Raw genomic sequence first — 17,202 nt, forward strand, 5'->3', positions numbered from 1 at the left:
ATTTAATTCATTATAAAAATATTTCATCTCATAATTGTTCAATCAATGATTTAATAAAAATTAATATATACCATTTTAAGCCATTTTAAAGCATATTTTACTATTTTTATTTTTACAATATAAAATTAGACCTACATAAATTCTAACAACTATCCAGAGTTGAAACTAAGGTTCAAAGACATTTTATGAAAAATCCAAACCAAAGAAATGTTTATACTGAATCACTTTTTTCTATTAAACGAGTTAAGGCACTTACGTAAAGTACGAGAATCGTAATTGCGTCTTTGGGAGTCGTGTCCTTTGCAATCCAGCCAAGGAGAGTCTATCCAACCGTTCCAAATAGCGAGCTCATCATTTTCCCTTTCCTGAGAGATCCATTGGCCAATTGCATTGTTACCTTATGAATGGCCCCTTAAAACTCTTTTTGATAAATTTTGATTAGTTTTAAGCTTGAAACTATGGCTTCCATGGAGTTGGGGATAATGACTTGTGAAGGAAAAGAGGGTAATTGAATATCTCCATCTTGCTTCCACGGAATGAGGAGCGAAGTGAAGCGATTGGAGGCAGAAAATGGTTCTCCTACCCCATCACTTCAGATTAGGCAGGTATATTGAAGCTCCGAAATTGAGGTTGGAGGAGAAGACATGGCCATGGTTTCCTACAAGACATTGGCTTCAATGTTCCTCTCTTGCTCTTCCTCAATTACATTTCTTTTGCAATCCTCTCGTTTTGATAGCTTGGGGAGCCTCCTATCTCTCTCCCTCTCTCTAATTGATGGCGTTCAGGAATATGGCGCCCTCTTCTTCATCATGTTTGCTCTCTCTATCTCTTACACCTCATCGTAGCATGATGGCACCCCCTTCTTTTTCCATGACTCCTCCTTCTTCAACAAAATCCCTCTCTCTCTCTTCTCCCATTGCCTCCCTATTGCCTTCCTTCTCCTTTCCTAATCCTCTTCCACTAGCAATCATAGACTTTTCCCCTTCTCCCTCTCTCCATCTTCCACTATGATTGTGCCATCCTTCATCTTTACGACCTCTCCAATTTCCAATGGCATCCAATGGCCTTTCCTTTCCCGAATTTTCAAATTTCGTTTTAATTCTTTTCCTTCCCTTCCAACTCCTTAATAATAGTTGGACTATTATCCCTACTAATCATGTTTCTTATCCCTCATTTTTCCTACAATCTCCACATTGTTTACTTCAAACATATAATGAATGATGCCGACAAACTCAGTTCAAGATTTCAGTGAGCTGCCAAAGTGAGTATCATACTAATATCCCCAAGTCATGGTTCTAGTGACCCTTTGATTCATTGAGAGCCTCTTGGTCAACCTCTTCAACACGTTTGTGAAACAAGTTCTACTCATACTCACATCTTTCCCTGACCCCTTCCCATGGAGCCTTTCCATTGATTGACTCTCTCTGGAAATCCAAAGATGGGAGAAGCTTGTGGACTATCCATTGAGTATCCACAACTCCCACTTTCTCATACGCAAGCTTCACACACCACCCTAAGGCGAAGTCAACACCCCATCCATGAATCAAATCATTCTAGATCAGATGGTGAAACACATTTCCATGCATTTACAGAAGCCATTATCTCAACAAACCCCCTACATGGAGGCTTATTTGGATCTTTGCATTGGCCAGAGCTTTCTGTAGTCACTCTAGGAATTTCTATTTTTTTTTTCTAACGCTGTCGGAGGGGTTTTTGTCGAAAGGTTGAATCCACCGAGGATTAGAGGTAGAAGGAAGTAGAGATAGGAGATGGAAGAGAAGATAGAGAATAGACAAGAGGTAAACACAACAAAGACAAAGCACAATGAACTAAATCAATATGTTTTAAAAGAACCTAGAATCCTTGCACTACTCAGAAGCAATCTCCAGGCATTAGATCTCCTGGAGATTCTTCATAGAACAAAATGTGCATCCAAATTATAGCTCCTTCTCTGCTGCTCAGAACCCAAATCTGATGGCTCTGTTGGCTCCAAAAGGGGGGTAAAATTGCATGACACTTGATCAAGAATCTCCCAAATCACTCCTTCTTCTTTCAGTTCAAAGTGCAGTTTTCAGCCTATTTATAGCGATCGCGACGCACGCCATTTCGTCAATCTGTCTTTTTTATGAAAAACCCATAAGTGGTTGAAAAAGCAACTTGCTTTTTGCATGCCATCCTAATCTAGAAGCTTTTTTTACTTTTTCAGATTTTTACAATAAATAATATCAAAAATAGGCTAAAATTATCCAAAAAGCTAGTATTTTTAGATAATCCATGCAACTCACACTAATACTAATGACTTAGATCACATTGACTCTCTTGATTAATAAGAAGTCAGATGATGATGCATTCCATGCTTTTTCACACTGTGTCCACATAGCATCATGATATCCACCCCCTCTGAACCTGCACATCCTCCGGTATGTGCCACCAATGCACCACTCAGATCAAACACCCATAGCATCAACTTGTTGCTTATCATGCATATAATAAAGTATCCCCCTGGATCATAGATCAAAATACTCGACATTTGTACAACTCTTGAGCTATACTTAGTACCCCCTCTAGGGTCATAAGGCCTTGGGTGCTTATCATACATTAGAGGTTGTTGAATCTCCATATACATGCTATCAATACACCCATCAACAAATACATAGCAACATGCTTGCTCTTTCAAAGTCCATCACATGGGAAGATGCTTCTAATAACCTTTTTGCTCCTCATCCAACATAAATTGAGTCTCACTTGCATTCAACACATTCTCAGCATCACCAAAAATAGTGAAACAATCAATATCTTGAAGCATCTTTGATTTTTCTATCAAGGCCTTTGATAAAGCATTTGAAACAGTTTCCAACTGTGGAGCTGCATATCTAACATCCTCTAATACAGGCATATCCTCAAGCTCATGAGCTGTCTCATAGGTAATAACTTTATCCTGCAAATCATGTGCATCCGACAAGTCATCAATCTCCCTTTGACTCCCTCCATCAAGTAAAACATGATCTTCATAAATCTCTTTAGATACATTAAGAAAATCTATAGATGCAATGGCTGAATCTTTCAACACATGATCTTCCAAGGCATCTATGCATGTCTCAATATCAAACTGCAGCTTACATCCCAGTTGTTTGTCCTCTTGCTCATTATCATGTTTTTGCTCTTGCCCAATCTCTTTCATAACATGCTCGGAAGGTGGCTGATTTGGAGCTTTAGGCTAATCCACACTTCTTCTTGTCATTCTTTTAGATGTCCCTACAATATCTTCATCTCTTTTTCATTTTTCTTCCACAAGTACATCCGTGTTTTGTACATTTGCTAAATATGCATACACTAAATATGCATCTATCAATGATTCCCAATCAGTTATGCCATGAATGTCTTGCTCTACATGAGACATTTCACAAGCATCAACCTTTCTCTTTTCAACTGCATGTAAATCATGTGTCCATATTTCAGCCTTTGGACTTGGCCATGCATTCTATCCAACTGTAGACCAAAAGTAGAAGCATGTACCGTCGCATAAGCATTTTGGACAGCCAAGTCTTCCAACAACTTCTACATACCTCCTTTCCAAAATTCAAAGCAAGAGGCAATCCCGTTTCTTGTGCATGGATCTTGCCATCTTTCCAAAAGATGAGCTGTCATGCCAAGGCCTCCTGATAAGCAGCACAATCCTTTCTCTCATGCTGCAAACTGTCACACCACATACATCTTTTTCCTAGCTTAGGGGCTGCTGCCCGTCCCCTTTCCTCTTGTCCTTTTTCATCCAATTTTGCAACATTCAATTGAATATCCCTCATGCCTTTGACCAATTCATCTAAGACATCTTTCCTAAGAGAGGGAACTGCCATAGGGTTTGCCACAGAAATAGGTAGCTTACTGGATACATCAATTGTCTTGCTCATGACAGTGGGCAAGCTAGAGACATGAAATCTTTCTCTTCTTCTATGCTTCTTCACAAGTGCAGTAACAACTTCCTTGACATGTCTCCACTCTATTTTCAAACATGTCTCTATAGTCTGATCCTCCAACAAATCATCAAGCTTCTCTTGAAGCTCAGGATCAGCTGCCTGCAGAAACAATTCAATTTCTGACTTGCAATAGCTTGTTGTTTTGCAAGATCCAATTACTCAAATCGACTTTCAAGTTCTCTTAACAATTCTATAGCCACAAGACCCTTACTGGGTTGTAAAACCCACTCCTGAAAAGTCTTGTGTGTAATCAAACTGGTGTCCTCCATGTAAAATTCTTCCCTGAGTGTCTTCTTGAAGGCTACCCAGTCAGCATCTTGCAAGTATAATTCAGTAATCCGTGCTTTAGTTCATGAACAGTAACACGTACAAAATACCTGCTCCATACAGATTGAGCCACCCCAAAGAATTCCTTCTTTTGAGCATAGGTTTGTACATATGTAGATACATTCATGCCATTAAATAACTTCATCTCATGCTCAATTTCTTGCAAAGCATTCATCGCAACACTTTCTGTTTGAGTAGAAGCTTGCATCACCTGTTGTTGTTGTACTTGCATAAGCATATTCATATTTTGCACCAACTGTTACAAAACATCACTAGAGATTGTATTTGAAGATTCTCCCATCTTTTCTTTCCTTCTTTTGATGACCTTTCACGTCGGGTTCACTAATGTCAGAGGGGTTTTTGTCAAAAAGTGGAATCCACCAAGGATCAGTGATAGAAGGAAGTAGAGATAGGAGATGAAAGAGAAGATAAAGAATAGACAAAAGGTAAACATGATAAAGACAAAGCACAATGAACTAAATCAATATGTATTGAAAGAACCTAGAATCCTTGCACTACTCAGAAGCAATCTCTAGGCATTAGATCTCCTGGAGCTTCTTCGTAGAACAAAATGTGCATCCAAATTACAGCTCCTTCTCTGCTGCTCGGAACCCAAATCTGATGGCTCTGATGGCTCTGATGGCTCCGAAAGGGGGGTAAAACTCCAAGACACCTCTAGGCACGGATCTTCCAAATCACTCTTTCTTCTTCTTTCAATTCAAAGTACAGTTTTCAACCTATTTACAACGATCATGATGCATGTGATTTCGTCAATCTATCTTTTTTATGAAAAACCCTTAACTCGCTGAAAAAGCAACTTGCTTTTTGCATGTCATCCTAATCTAGAAACTTTTCTAACTTTTCCAAATTATTACAATAAATAATATCAAAAATCAGCTAAAATTATCCAAAAATCTATTATTTTTGTTTAATCCATGCAACTCACACTGATACTAATGACTCAGATCACATTGACTCTCTTGATTAATAAGAAGTTGGATGATGATGCATTCCATGCTTTTTCACACTATGTCCGCATAGCATCACGACAACGCATTGTCATTCTCCATGTCACCTTATAACTTGGCTCTAAAGCAAGTTGAGATATCTTAAGGCCATACTTGTTAATAAATTCTATATATATTTCAGCATCAAAGTTGTCGACACCAATGTCTTCATCCCATATAAAAATGTACTCATACGGGGCCACGACATCAGGATATAGAAACCATTTTGCAAACCACCATTTTGACTATTTTCTTGCATACTAAATTTCTTGGGCACTTAAGTCCTCTATTTGAGAAATGTGAACAGCATATTATAGAGTAGGACATTTGGCCATCTATCTACCTTATACACCCATATGCAGGATTTCTCTGAGGAGTTTCAAAGATTGCTAGCACATTGATTGGTCATGGTTAGGATTCACTAAGGAAATCTATCAAATTTTATCTACAACACCACTTTTCTCCCGCACAAAAACTTCCTTGTATCAATATCTCGTCAGATTGCAGAGACACGTCCTCCAAAAACAACAATAATGAATACTCTAACATCTTTTGTGTCGAAAGTAACTTTTAAACCTCAGGATACACGTATCCAAGGCAACACATTATCCCATACCACTCTTCTAAAAGTTTGATACGTGTTACGATAATACCAATCAAAGTGGTACGATACAGTGATTGTATTTATTTCCACTACATCTATTAGCCCAAAGTGCGCTGCTAATAAAACTATGATTTATGTGCAATCATTATAACCCCAACTCCAAGAAGATAACTGTTTTACATCTATATTTAATTTTGGGCCAAAATATTTTCCTCCCTCTACTAATTCTGTGTCTCTTTCCCAATCCAATATTCTCCTTTGGAAATTTTGGGGCAAATTAGGAAAATAGTTCCTTAGAAAAGAGACCTCGTATTCACTCATAAATACCTAGGATTTTAATATCCTAGGAAGATCGATCCAGTGCACTTGGCTCTTGACAAAACGCACCAAAAAATGATTGACCAAAGACCAAGCCACTTTTAACTAGGTTGTCAAGCCAACTCCTAGGAGTTGTTGCACGAAATAGGTGATATTAATAACTAATTACTATGATTTATTGATGCCAAGAGGCATATTCCACGGTGGATTCCATGCCACGATGGATTCCGTGCCACGGTGGATTCCTGAGGTTTTACGATGGATTCCGTAAACTTTGATGACCGGGGCTCATACACAAAGTGGATTCTTTGTGCGAGAAGTTGATGGGAACGCCTGTCCTTTTCGAGCGTTTCATTAATTTAGTGTGTACATGGGTGATTCCATAGCGGGTGATTCCGCAAAATGCATATTAAATTAATAAACGTTTATGAGTTTAGAGTGCGCACTCGTAATAAATTAAGGTTAGGATTTATTTCTAACCAGTTGATTTATTTATGTAGCTGAAGACTGCTAGGTATTCACTTTTGTCGGTTTAATTGTATTATTTTACTAACGATTGTGAATGCTTCAGTTGATGTGTAGAGATAGCAGCAGTGGGCGGAGGAAAGCATTGAAGGATAGCGAGTATTCGATCTATGGATTATATTTTGATAGGCGTCACGCCTATATTTTGTCATGTCTATTGAGGCATCGATTATTTATTATTATTTTGTATGCGCATGGGTGTACGGTTATGTTATTTCTATTTGGACATTGTATTGGGCGTGCCAGACACTTTGGGCACCGTCCATTAGCTTTATTCTTATTTTTGTAAAAGCAAACTCAAAAGCTAAAAGCTTGTTATATTTTTGTAAATTGGGCTATTATTGAGCATGAAGATGAAATATACATAAAATACATGCTTTGTGAAGCGCTCACAAGAGGCATGGGGGGAGATTGCACCCAATTGGTCTCTTGCTCTTGTCGTTCATGCTTTTTACCTTGTAACTTGTGCAAAAAGTAGAGTTCATTGTTCTTGGGGACCTTCCAGGATTCACTATGCGAGCATACAGCGACCGATCTGCGCACCAGTGGTATCAGAGCGGAGCTGAGATCAAGAGCTTCCAATCGCTACCCATCTCGTGCAAAGCAGAGCTCCTGGAACAATCGGGCTCTACGGTCAATCTCGTCACAAACCGTCGATACAGGCAGACTTCTGGCGATCAAGAACCCCTGTTTCTGTCATTAGATCGCGAAGGACCGGGCTATACAGGTGGAGGACCACTCCTTCATCTCCTTCATCAAGTCGTGGCTACACAGAGATATAAGTCATCAATTCTTCACTTTCCAAGCTTTAAGCTTTAAAGCTTAGAGACCTTAAGTGAAGCTTTAAGCTTCAAATTTGATTCGTGACGCCTTAGAGGATCTCCGTTTTTTTCGCAACGGCTAAAAACGCCCCCTCCCCCCCCCACGATCTGCGCCGATTATGCTCCATTAAGCTTAAGCTTAATCCATCAAGCTTAGCCACCTAAGTTTTCAACCCTGTAAGTCACAAACTCCAGGTCACACCCAACAAAATCAAGTTCAGCAAGTATTTTCTGATCAAGTTTTGCAAGTTCCATAAATCGAATAAGTTCTGCAAGTCTGTAACTCTGCAAGTCACATAAGTCTGCAACTCTGCAAGTCAGACTAGTCAACTGGAGTCAGAACTGACTTGTGCTCAAAACTCCTAGAAGGACTGTTCCTATGCAGAAACTCCAAACTGCAAAGTTGTTCCTTGGAAGGTATTCTACCCATACGCAGGTTTGCTAAATCATTTTTAGCATACAAAGAAGGATAAATCGTAGATTTTCTGAAGATTGAGAAAGCTATACCCAAAAATACATAAGCCTTGTATTCCTGAACTTGAGCTACGCTCATCCCGCTAACCTGATTTTGAGTGAGAAAGGTCTTTTGAGTTTTGCAGGATGACGGAACCACATATGGATGATCTTATGGCTGAAGGCGACCTACCTGAGCCTACGATGGAGCAAAAGCTGGACTTAATCATGATGCAATTGGAAGAAGAACGAAGGGCTAGGCAAGCATTGCAAGCTCAACTGGCAAATTTACAAAGAGCGTCTACTAACAAAGAAGAACCTCAAGCTGAAGAATTGATTCGACGTACCATCGACGCAACTCTCGAAGCTCAAACCATTCGCAAGGAATCAAAGATAAGTAAAAGAAGTTTCAAATTTTGTACTTTCAATGGCATACGAGAAGGAAAAACTGTTCTAGCATTCATTAGTCAGTTTGATGACTATTTCCATGAGGAAACCTATGCAGAAAAAGATAAAATCAAGTGAGTCACTAATCATTTAGTAGAGAGAGCATCTCTTTGGTGGACTGTAGTACGCAAGAGCATAGAATGTCCTGATACTTGGGAGAATTTCAAGAAGAAGTTCATGCAGAATTTCCTTCCACTGCAATTTCATGAGAAAGCTATTAAGCAATGGGATCTTCTCCAGCAACGGGATCGTGAGCCTATACCTCAGTATATAGAGCGTTTTTGGAATGCACTACTCCAGTTACGCATGCTTGAAGACGTACCTGAAGCGACACACAAGCGCAAGTATATGTCTGGACTCCTTGGGCATTACTACGCTGAAGTTAACATGTTCAAGCCTGCTACTCTTGAAGATGCCATTTCACTAGCTCACGACACTAAAGATAAGCTACGAGGTAGAGACAGACGTCCACAGCAATTCCAAGCCAATGGTAACTATGGATCTAAACATTTCAATTCCAATTTTAGAAGATTTAATCCAGGTCGTTTCTCTTCATCATCTTTTCGCAAAAATTGGGCAAAACCACCTGCATTACCATCCAATGTGAATCAAAACTCTAAGCCTATTCCACAGCCAAATCCCAATGTACCTAGACTTCCCGCCATTGCAAATAATGTAACCAAAGCCAAGCCAATAGTATGCTATAAATGCCACCAGCCTGGACATCTAGCAGCAAATTGTCATTCAAAGAAGCCACCAGCTCATATCAGCTACCTTGGAGCAATGGACGAAGACGAACATGAAGATATGCCTGATTTTACTGAAGATGAGGACGACACTACTACTACTTCTGATACTTTACCAGGTATGCCTACTCCACATTCATTATTGACTATGAAATGTTTGGTGCATGGAAAGGAAAAGACTATTTTGCATGATGACGGTAGTACTCATGATTTTATTTCAGCAAAATTAGTAAAAGAATTGAAATTACAGACTGTATCTACGCATTATCGCATAAAAGCTGCATTCTTAGGCACTAGGTATAATGGTACACAGGAAGTGCAAGACTTAGAGATTCAAATTGGTCAATACATTGAAAGAAGAAATTTTCTAGTTGTTCCATTCCAGTCGAGTGACATTATTTTAGGTATGCCTTGGCGACACCAGCATAACCCAGATATAGATTATTCCACACACACAATGAATATTAATTTTCAAGGAAAATCTATTACATTATATGGTATGCATGCATCTAATATTTTTCCACTGCTTTCGCATACTTAAGCTAAACGTGCATTACGCAAGAGTAGTAAATCTTATCTCATTTGGGTGAATCAATTGCAAGTAAAAGAAAATCATATGCACCCTAGGCATAAAGAATTTCTTGCATATTTTAAGGACTGTTTTGCAGAAGACCTACCACCTGGTTTACCTCCTTCACGTCCAGAAGACCATAAGATAGATTTGATCCCTGGCACACAACCACCTTGCAAAGCACCATATAGGCATAACCAGATAGAGCAAAAAGATATCCAGAGTCAAGCTGAGGAATTACTAAATAGAGGATTGATTAGACCTAGCAGTTCTCCATTCGGTGCACCTGTTCTGTTAGTCAAGAAAAAGAATAATACCTACCGTATGTGCATTGACTATCGCGCTTTAAATAAGATCACTGTAAAGAATAGGTATCCCATTCCTAGAGTTGATGACCTTATGGAAAAACTGCAAGGATCTGTTATATTTAGTAAAATAGACCTTAAGTCTGGTTATCATCAGGTAAGACTAGATAAGTCAGACATATTCAAGACTGCATTTAGAACACAGTTTGGTCATTACGAATTTTTAGTCATGCCATTTGGATTGACTAATGCACCTGCTACCTTTAGTAGAATGATGAACCATATATTTCTAAAATATCAGTATTGTGTAATTGTCTTCTTTGATGATATTTTGGTGTTTAGTCAAAATGAGAAAGAACATTATGAGCATTTGTCATTGGTTTTTCAGTTATTGAAAGAAAATCAACTGTATGCAAATCCTGAAAAGAGTGAATTCTTTAAAACAGAAATTGAGTATTTAGGTCATATTGTATCATCTAATGGAATTAAAGTTGATCCTAAGATAATTGATGCAATATTGAATTGGCCTGTACCTAAAAACGTGCATGAGTTACGCTCATTCCTTGGTCTTGCTAGTTTCTATAGGAAGTTTGTACGTAATTTTTCATTACTTGCATTACCATTAACCAAACTTTTGAAGAAAGAAATTGTTTATCATTGGTCCGAAAATCAACAGAAATCCTTTGACTTACTGAAATATGCATTAACCCATGCCCCTGTTCTACAGTTGCCTGATTTTAATAGACCATTCTTTCTAGTAGTGACTGATGCTAGTGGATTAGGAATAGGAGCTGTACTTATGCAAGACAATCATCCTATAGCCTATTCTAGTTCTAAGCTGAAACCTCCTGAGCTGAAATATTCCACATATGACAAAGAACTATTAGCAGTTCTACAAGCATTAAGACAGTGGAAACACTACTTAATGGGTTCAGAATTTATGATTAAGACCGATCAGCAAAGTATTAGACATTTACTTAGCCAACCTCAAATCTTTGACCGTCATATCAAATGGGCCTCCTTTATTCAAATTTTTCATCCTATCATTCAATACCAACCCGGAAAAGAAAATGTAGTGGCTGATGCATTGAGTAGAAGACCTGCCATTCATAATATTTCTGTCATATCTTTTGATTCTTTGATTGCTATGAAAGATACATATCATCAAGATATTACTTTTCATTCTGATTGGAATAAATTAGTTCAAAATAATTTGATTCCTATTGATTCATTGTCATATAATGATGGATTTATGTTTTATGAAAAGAGATTGTCTGTTACAATTCCATTCCGATCTTTTGTTTTGAATGAAATTCATTGTCCCCCATACCAAGGTCATAGAGGTATCATATCTACCTTACGTACGTTAACTGAAGATTTTTATTGGCCGCATATGGACACTGAAGTATCTAACTTTGTTTCTAAATGTTTGATTTGTCAAAGAGTTAAGAGACATCATAGTAAACAGTATGGATTACTTATGTCTTTGTCTATTCCATCTAAACCTTGGGAACAAATTTCTATGGATTTCATTACCGGTTTACCTAATACTAAATCTAACCATGATATGATTTGGACAGTTGTAGATAGATTTAGTAAACAAGCATATTTCATTTCATGTAAGAAAACTTTAACAGCATCACAGGCAGCACAGTTATTTTTGAAAACTATTTTTACTAACCATGATTGCCAAAAGTTATTATTTTAGATCGTGATTCTAGATTTTGTAACAACTTTTGGATTACTCTGTTTGCTAACCTAGGCACAAAGATTGATTTCTCATCTGCATTTCATCCAAAAACTAATGGACAAACAGAAGCCACTAACAGCACAATTCTAGATCTTTTACGTGCATATACTATCTCTAAACCACGGACATGGGACACACATTTGCATTTGTTATAGTTTGCATATAACAATACACCACACACATCTACAAAGAAAGCACCGTTTGAAGTGATTTATGGATATAGATTATCTACACCTGTTGCATCTTTGTCAAATAGAATTCAAAGTGCTGATGATATTGCTAGTATGCATAACACTATTTTTGATGAGGTTAAAGATATGATTGCTAAAGCCCAGCAATCATATACCAAACAAGCCAACAAGAAAAGACAAGCAATTAATTTCAAAGTTGATGATTATGTTTGGCTGAGAATAGAAAAACGTAGACCACAAAGTGTAGATAGACACCCAGTTGTCAAATTAGTCCCCAGATTCTATGGACCATTTAGGATCATTCATAAAATTAATGACAATGGATTCAAGTTAGAAATACCACCTCATTGGAAAATTCACAACACATTTCACATTAGTTTATTGAGACCATTTAGAGGCCAATTACCTGTACACCCTGTTTATGAAAACCCACCTTTATTAGAGGAAGAGACTGAAATACTTGAATCAGAAGCTATTATAGACACTGACTTTATGACCACTAGAATTGGTCGAAGGTATTCTAGATATCTAGTTAAATTTAATAACCATCCTGTAGAGGAAGCACAATGGATGCACGCTAGAGACTTAAATGCTTTCCCCACTCTGTTAGCTCCACATTGAGCTAATAGCAATTGAGGTCAATTGCTATCCCACCTCGGGGGTATGATGCCATGAGGCATATTCCACGGTGGATTCCGTGCCACAGTGGATTCCGTGAGGTTTTACGGTGGAATCCGTAAACTTTGATGACCGGGGCTCATACACAAAGTGGATTCTTTGTGCGAGAAGTTGATGGGGACACCTGTCCTTTTCGGGCGTTTCATTAATTTAGTGTGTACATGGGTGATTCCATAGCGGGTGATTCCATAGCGAGTGATTCCGCAAAATGCATATTAAATTAATAAACATTTATGAGTTTAGAGTGCGCACTCGTAATAAATTAAGATTAGGATTTATTTCTAACCAGTTGATTTATTTATGTAGCTGAAGACTGCTAGGTATTCACTTTTGTCGGTTTAATTGTATTATTTTACTAACGATTGTGAATGCTTCAGTTGATGTGTAGAGATAGCGAAGGAAAGCATTGAAGGATAGTGAGTATTCGATCTATGGATTATATTTTGATAGGCGCCATGCCTATATTTTGTCATGTCTATTGAGGCATCGATTATTTATTATTATTTTGTATGCGCATGGGCGTACGGTTATGTTATTTCTATTTGGACATTGTATTGGGCGTGCCAGACTCTTTGGGCACCGTCCATTAGCTTTATTCCTATTTTTGTAAAAGCAAACTCAAAAGCTAAAAGCTTGTTATATTTTTGTAAATTGGGCTATTATTGAGCATGAAGATGAAATATACATAAAATACATGCTTTGTGAAGCGCTCACACAAGGCATGGGGGGAGATTGCACCCAATTGGTCTCTTGCTCTTGTCGTTCATGCTTTTTACCTTGTAACTTGTGCAAAAAGTAGAGTTCATTGTTCTTGGGGACCTTCCGGGATTCACTACGCGAGCATACAGCGACCGATCTGCGCACCATTTATCCTAGCCTTCCTCAATAATTACGACACTCATTCATAGTAGTCCAACTAATCTAATATTGAAAACTCAATAAACTTGCATATTCTTGCACTTCGTCTCTATCTCTATACTGGACACTAAAACACTAAACCTAGGATTTTTATCCCTTGAGAAATTAACTTCAGAGCGTAGACCCAATAATTCTATCTAGTTCCTTTTATTATCAAATCAACTAACATTGCTCAAACCCATAAACTCTAATTTTATTTATAAACATTTATCTTGTCTCACATTGGTATAATTTAATACCTGGTCAATACTTTTAATTTGCATAAAGTTAGACACACCATATTTTATATTAATAATGTTCAAAGTAATAACATCAAATTAATTTTCTTTTTCTCTAACCCTAATAAAATTTCATAAAACATCCAAAACTATATTCTCAAGTTTTGTATAGAATATCCTAATTTTTGTTGAATATAAAACATGATTTTTGTTTTAAAATATTTTAATTTTTATTTAGAATATTTATTTTTTAATTTTAAGACATATTAGAAATCTTCTTTAAATTCTTAAAAATTTTGAAGATACTTTTAGCAATATATAAATCATCATGAAGATATTCCATCTCATAATTGTTCAACCAAATATTTTATAAAAATTTATCTATACCATTTTAAGCAATTTTAAAGCATCTTTTGAAATTTCTTATTTTTAAAATATAAAATGAGACCTACATAAATTCTAACAACTATCCAGAGTTGAAAGTAAGGTTCAAATACATTTTATAAAAATTCCAAACCAAAGAAATATTTATGCTGAATCACTTTTTTTTGTTAAACGAGTTAAAGCACTTACATAAAGTACGAGAATCGTAATTGCTTCTTTGGGAGCCGTGTCCTTTGCAGTCCAGCAAAGGGAATTCTATCTAGTTGTTCCAAATAGCGAGCTCATCATTTCCCCTCTCTCAAGAGACCCATTGACCAATTTCATTGTTGCCTTAGGAATGGCCACTTAGAACTCTTTTAGATAAATTTTGATTAGTTTTAAGCTTGAAATTATGGCTTCCATGGAGTTGGGGATGACGCGTTGTGAGGTAGAAGAGGGTAATTGAATATCTCCATCGTGCTTCCACGGAATGAGGAGCGAAGTGAAGCGATTGGAAGGCAGAAAATTGTTCTCCTACCCTATCACTTCATATTAGGCAAGTATGTTGAAGCTCGAAAATTGAGGTTGGAGGAGAAGACATGGCGATGGTTTCCTACAAGCCATTGGCTTCAATGCTCCTCTCTTGCTCTTCCTCAATTACATTTCTTTTGCAATCCTCTTGTTTTGATGGCTTGGGGAACCTCCTATCTCTCTCCCTCTCTCTAATTGATGGTGTTCAGGAATATGGTGCCCTCTTCTTCATCATGTTTGCTCTCTCTATCTCTCACACCTCATGGTAGCAAGATGGCCCCCCCTTCTTTTTCCACAAGTGCTCCTTCTTCAACGAACTTCCTCTCTCTCTCTTCTTCCATTGCCTCCCTATTGCCTTCCTTCTCCTTTCCTAATCCTCTTCCACCAACAATCGTAGCCTTTTCCCCTTTTCCCTCTCTCCATCTTCCACTATGATGGCACCATCCTTCATCTTCATGACCTCTCCAATTTCCAACGGCCTCCAATGGCCTTTCTTTCCCCTAATTTTCAAATTTCCTTTTAATTCATTTCCTTCCCTTCCAACTCCTTCAATAATAGTTCGATTATTATCCCTACCAATAATGTTTCTTATCCCTCATTTTTCCTATAATCTCTATGTTTACTTCAAACATATAACGAATGATGCCCACAAACTCAAGTCAAGACTTCATTGAGTTGCCAAAGTGAGTATCATACTAATATCCCCAGGTCATGGTTCTAGTGACCCTTTGATTCCTTGAGAGCCTCTTGGTCAGCAGCCTCTTCCATGCGCTTGTGAAACAAGTTCCACTCATAATGACCTCTTCCCCTGACCCCTTCCCATGGAGCCTTTCTATTGATATAAATTCATAGAGTGACTACATAAAGCTCTCGCCAATGCAAAGATCCAAATAAGCCTCCATGTAGGGGGTTTGTCGAGATAAGGGTGTTGAGATATCGAGCTCCACTTGTGATATGCCAGGGTGATCGTTGTGCATTTATGTCACCGACGTGTCAGTTGGTGCAGATGCGGTTGGTACACTGCCCATGAATAATAGCTACATGACAGCTATCCTTATCTACTCTAGTTCGTGGCTCAGTTAGTATGCCACCTTAGTTAGTTGAGTTTGGTTTGAGACCCATATATAGGGTTCTTCTATTTCTTTGTATGAGAGTTCTTTGACTTACACAACTAAGAAGAGGAAAACTATTTTCAGCCTCCACCCTTGTGTGTATTCCCCCATTGTGCAAGCAAGAAAGCTACAAGTGAGACTCCTTCCTTCTCTCCCACAATCTTGACATGGTATCAGAGCCTTGTTCGTGGTAAGGAGCTCAAGAAAGCAAGCCAAGCTCGCGGTGTTCTGGTAAGAGGAGCAGTGTTGCTTTCATTTTTTCTATTTTGGGAGTAGATCTCTGCAGGCAGCACAGCTGGAAATTGCAAGAGTGCATTGTCTCAGGTTGAGACGCCCTTCGCGGTGAAGCAAGAGGGCAGTATATGCTGCGGGAGAGGGCTTTAGCCCTTGGCGACCCTGTTTTTCTGTCCGATGTATTTCATGTCCCAAATATCACCAAGAATCTGATTTCTGTTGGTCAAATGGTTTAGCAGGGCTTGCAGGTCAGATTTAATCCTCATGGATGCTTTGTTGAGGATATGAAAAATAAAGGTCGCTTGATAGCAAAAGGAAAGAAGAAGGGAAGAATGTTTACGTTAGATGCAGACATGTCTGAATTGAGTGCAGCAATGTTTGCACATGGGACCGGTGTAGTTGCAGATATTGATATCTGGCATAAACGCATTGGTCATGTTAATGTACAGCGACTTAAATCAATGCAAGCCCAAAATATTGTTGTAGGATTGCCTAAATTCAAGGTTGCAGAAATGCATAAGGTATGTGAAGCCTGTCAATTTGGAAAACAGGCAAGGAAACCATTTCCTAGACATGTTTAAGAGAGTAAAAAGCCATTGAAATTCATCCACTCTGATGTGTGGACTACTAAAGCTGCATCTCTTGGAGGCTGTCATTATTTTGTCACTTTTATTGATGATTATAGCAGAAAAGTTTGGGTGTATTTTATGAAAAAGAAAAGTGAAGTTTTTGGGCACTTCAAAACTCTTAAAGCTATGGTTGAAAAAGAAACAGGCCTGCAAATAAAATGCCTAAGGTCAGATGGAGGGGAAGAGTACCTCTCAAATGAGTTTGCAAGGTTCCTGCAAGAGCATGGCATAAAGCAGCAATATTCATGCAGTCATATCCCACAGCAAAATGGAATTGCAGAAAGGAAAAACAGGCATATTGGAGAGGTATCTCGTGCCATGCTCAACGAAAAAGACTTGCCAGATTTTTACTGGGCTGAGGCAGTTGCTACAGCAGTCTACATAATGAACAGGACTCCCACTGCAGCAATACATGGGATGACTCCAAAGGAGATGTATATTGGTAGGAAACCAGATATTTCTCATTTGAAAATTTTTGGT

The 17,202-nt window shown here is 38.1% G+C and overlaps 1 pseudogene; it reads right to left on the minus strand.

The window, feature by feature from the left end:
• Nucleotides 1-1,295: 1,295 nt before the first annotated feature.
• Nucleotides 1,296-17,202, minus strand: part of LOC148010276 (uncharacterized) — an 82,257-nt pseudogene continuing 66,350 nt past the window's right edge.

The sequence above is a fragment of the Lygodium microphyllum genome, chromosome 30, assembly GCF_053477565.2.
Source record: "Lygodium microphyllum isolate KBCC chromosome 30, Lygodium_microphyllum_v1.1.10, whole genome shotgun sequence".
Classification (NCBI taxonomy): Eukaryota; Viridiplantae; Streptophyta; class Polypodiopsida; order Schizaeales; family Lygodiaceae; genus Lygodium; species Lygodium microphyllum.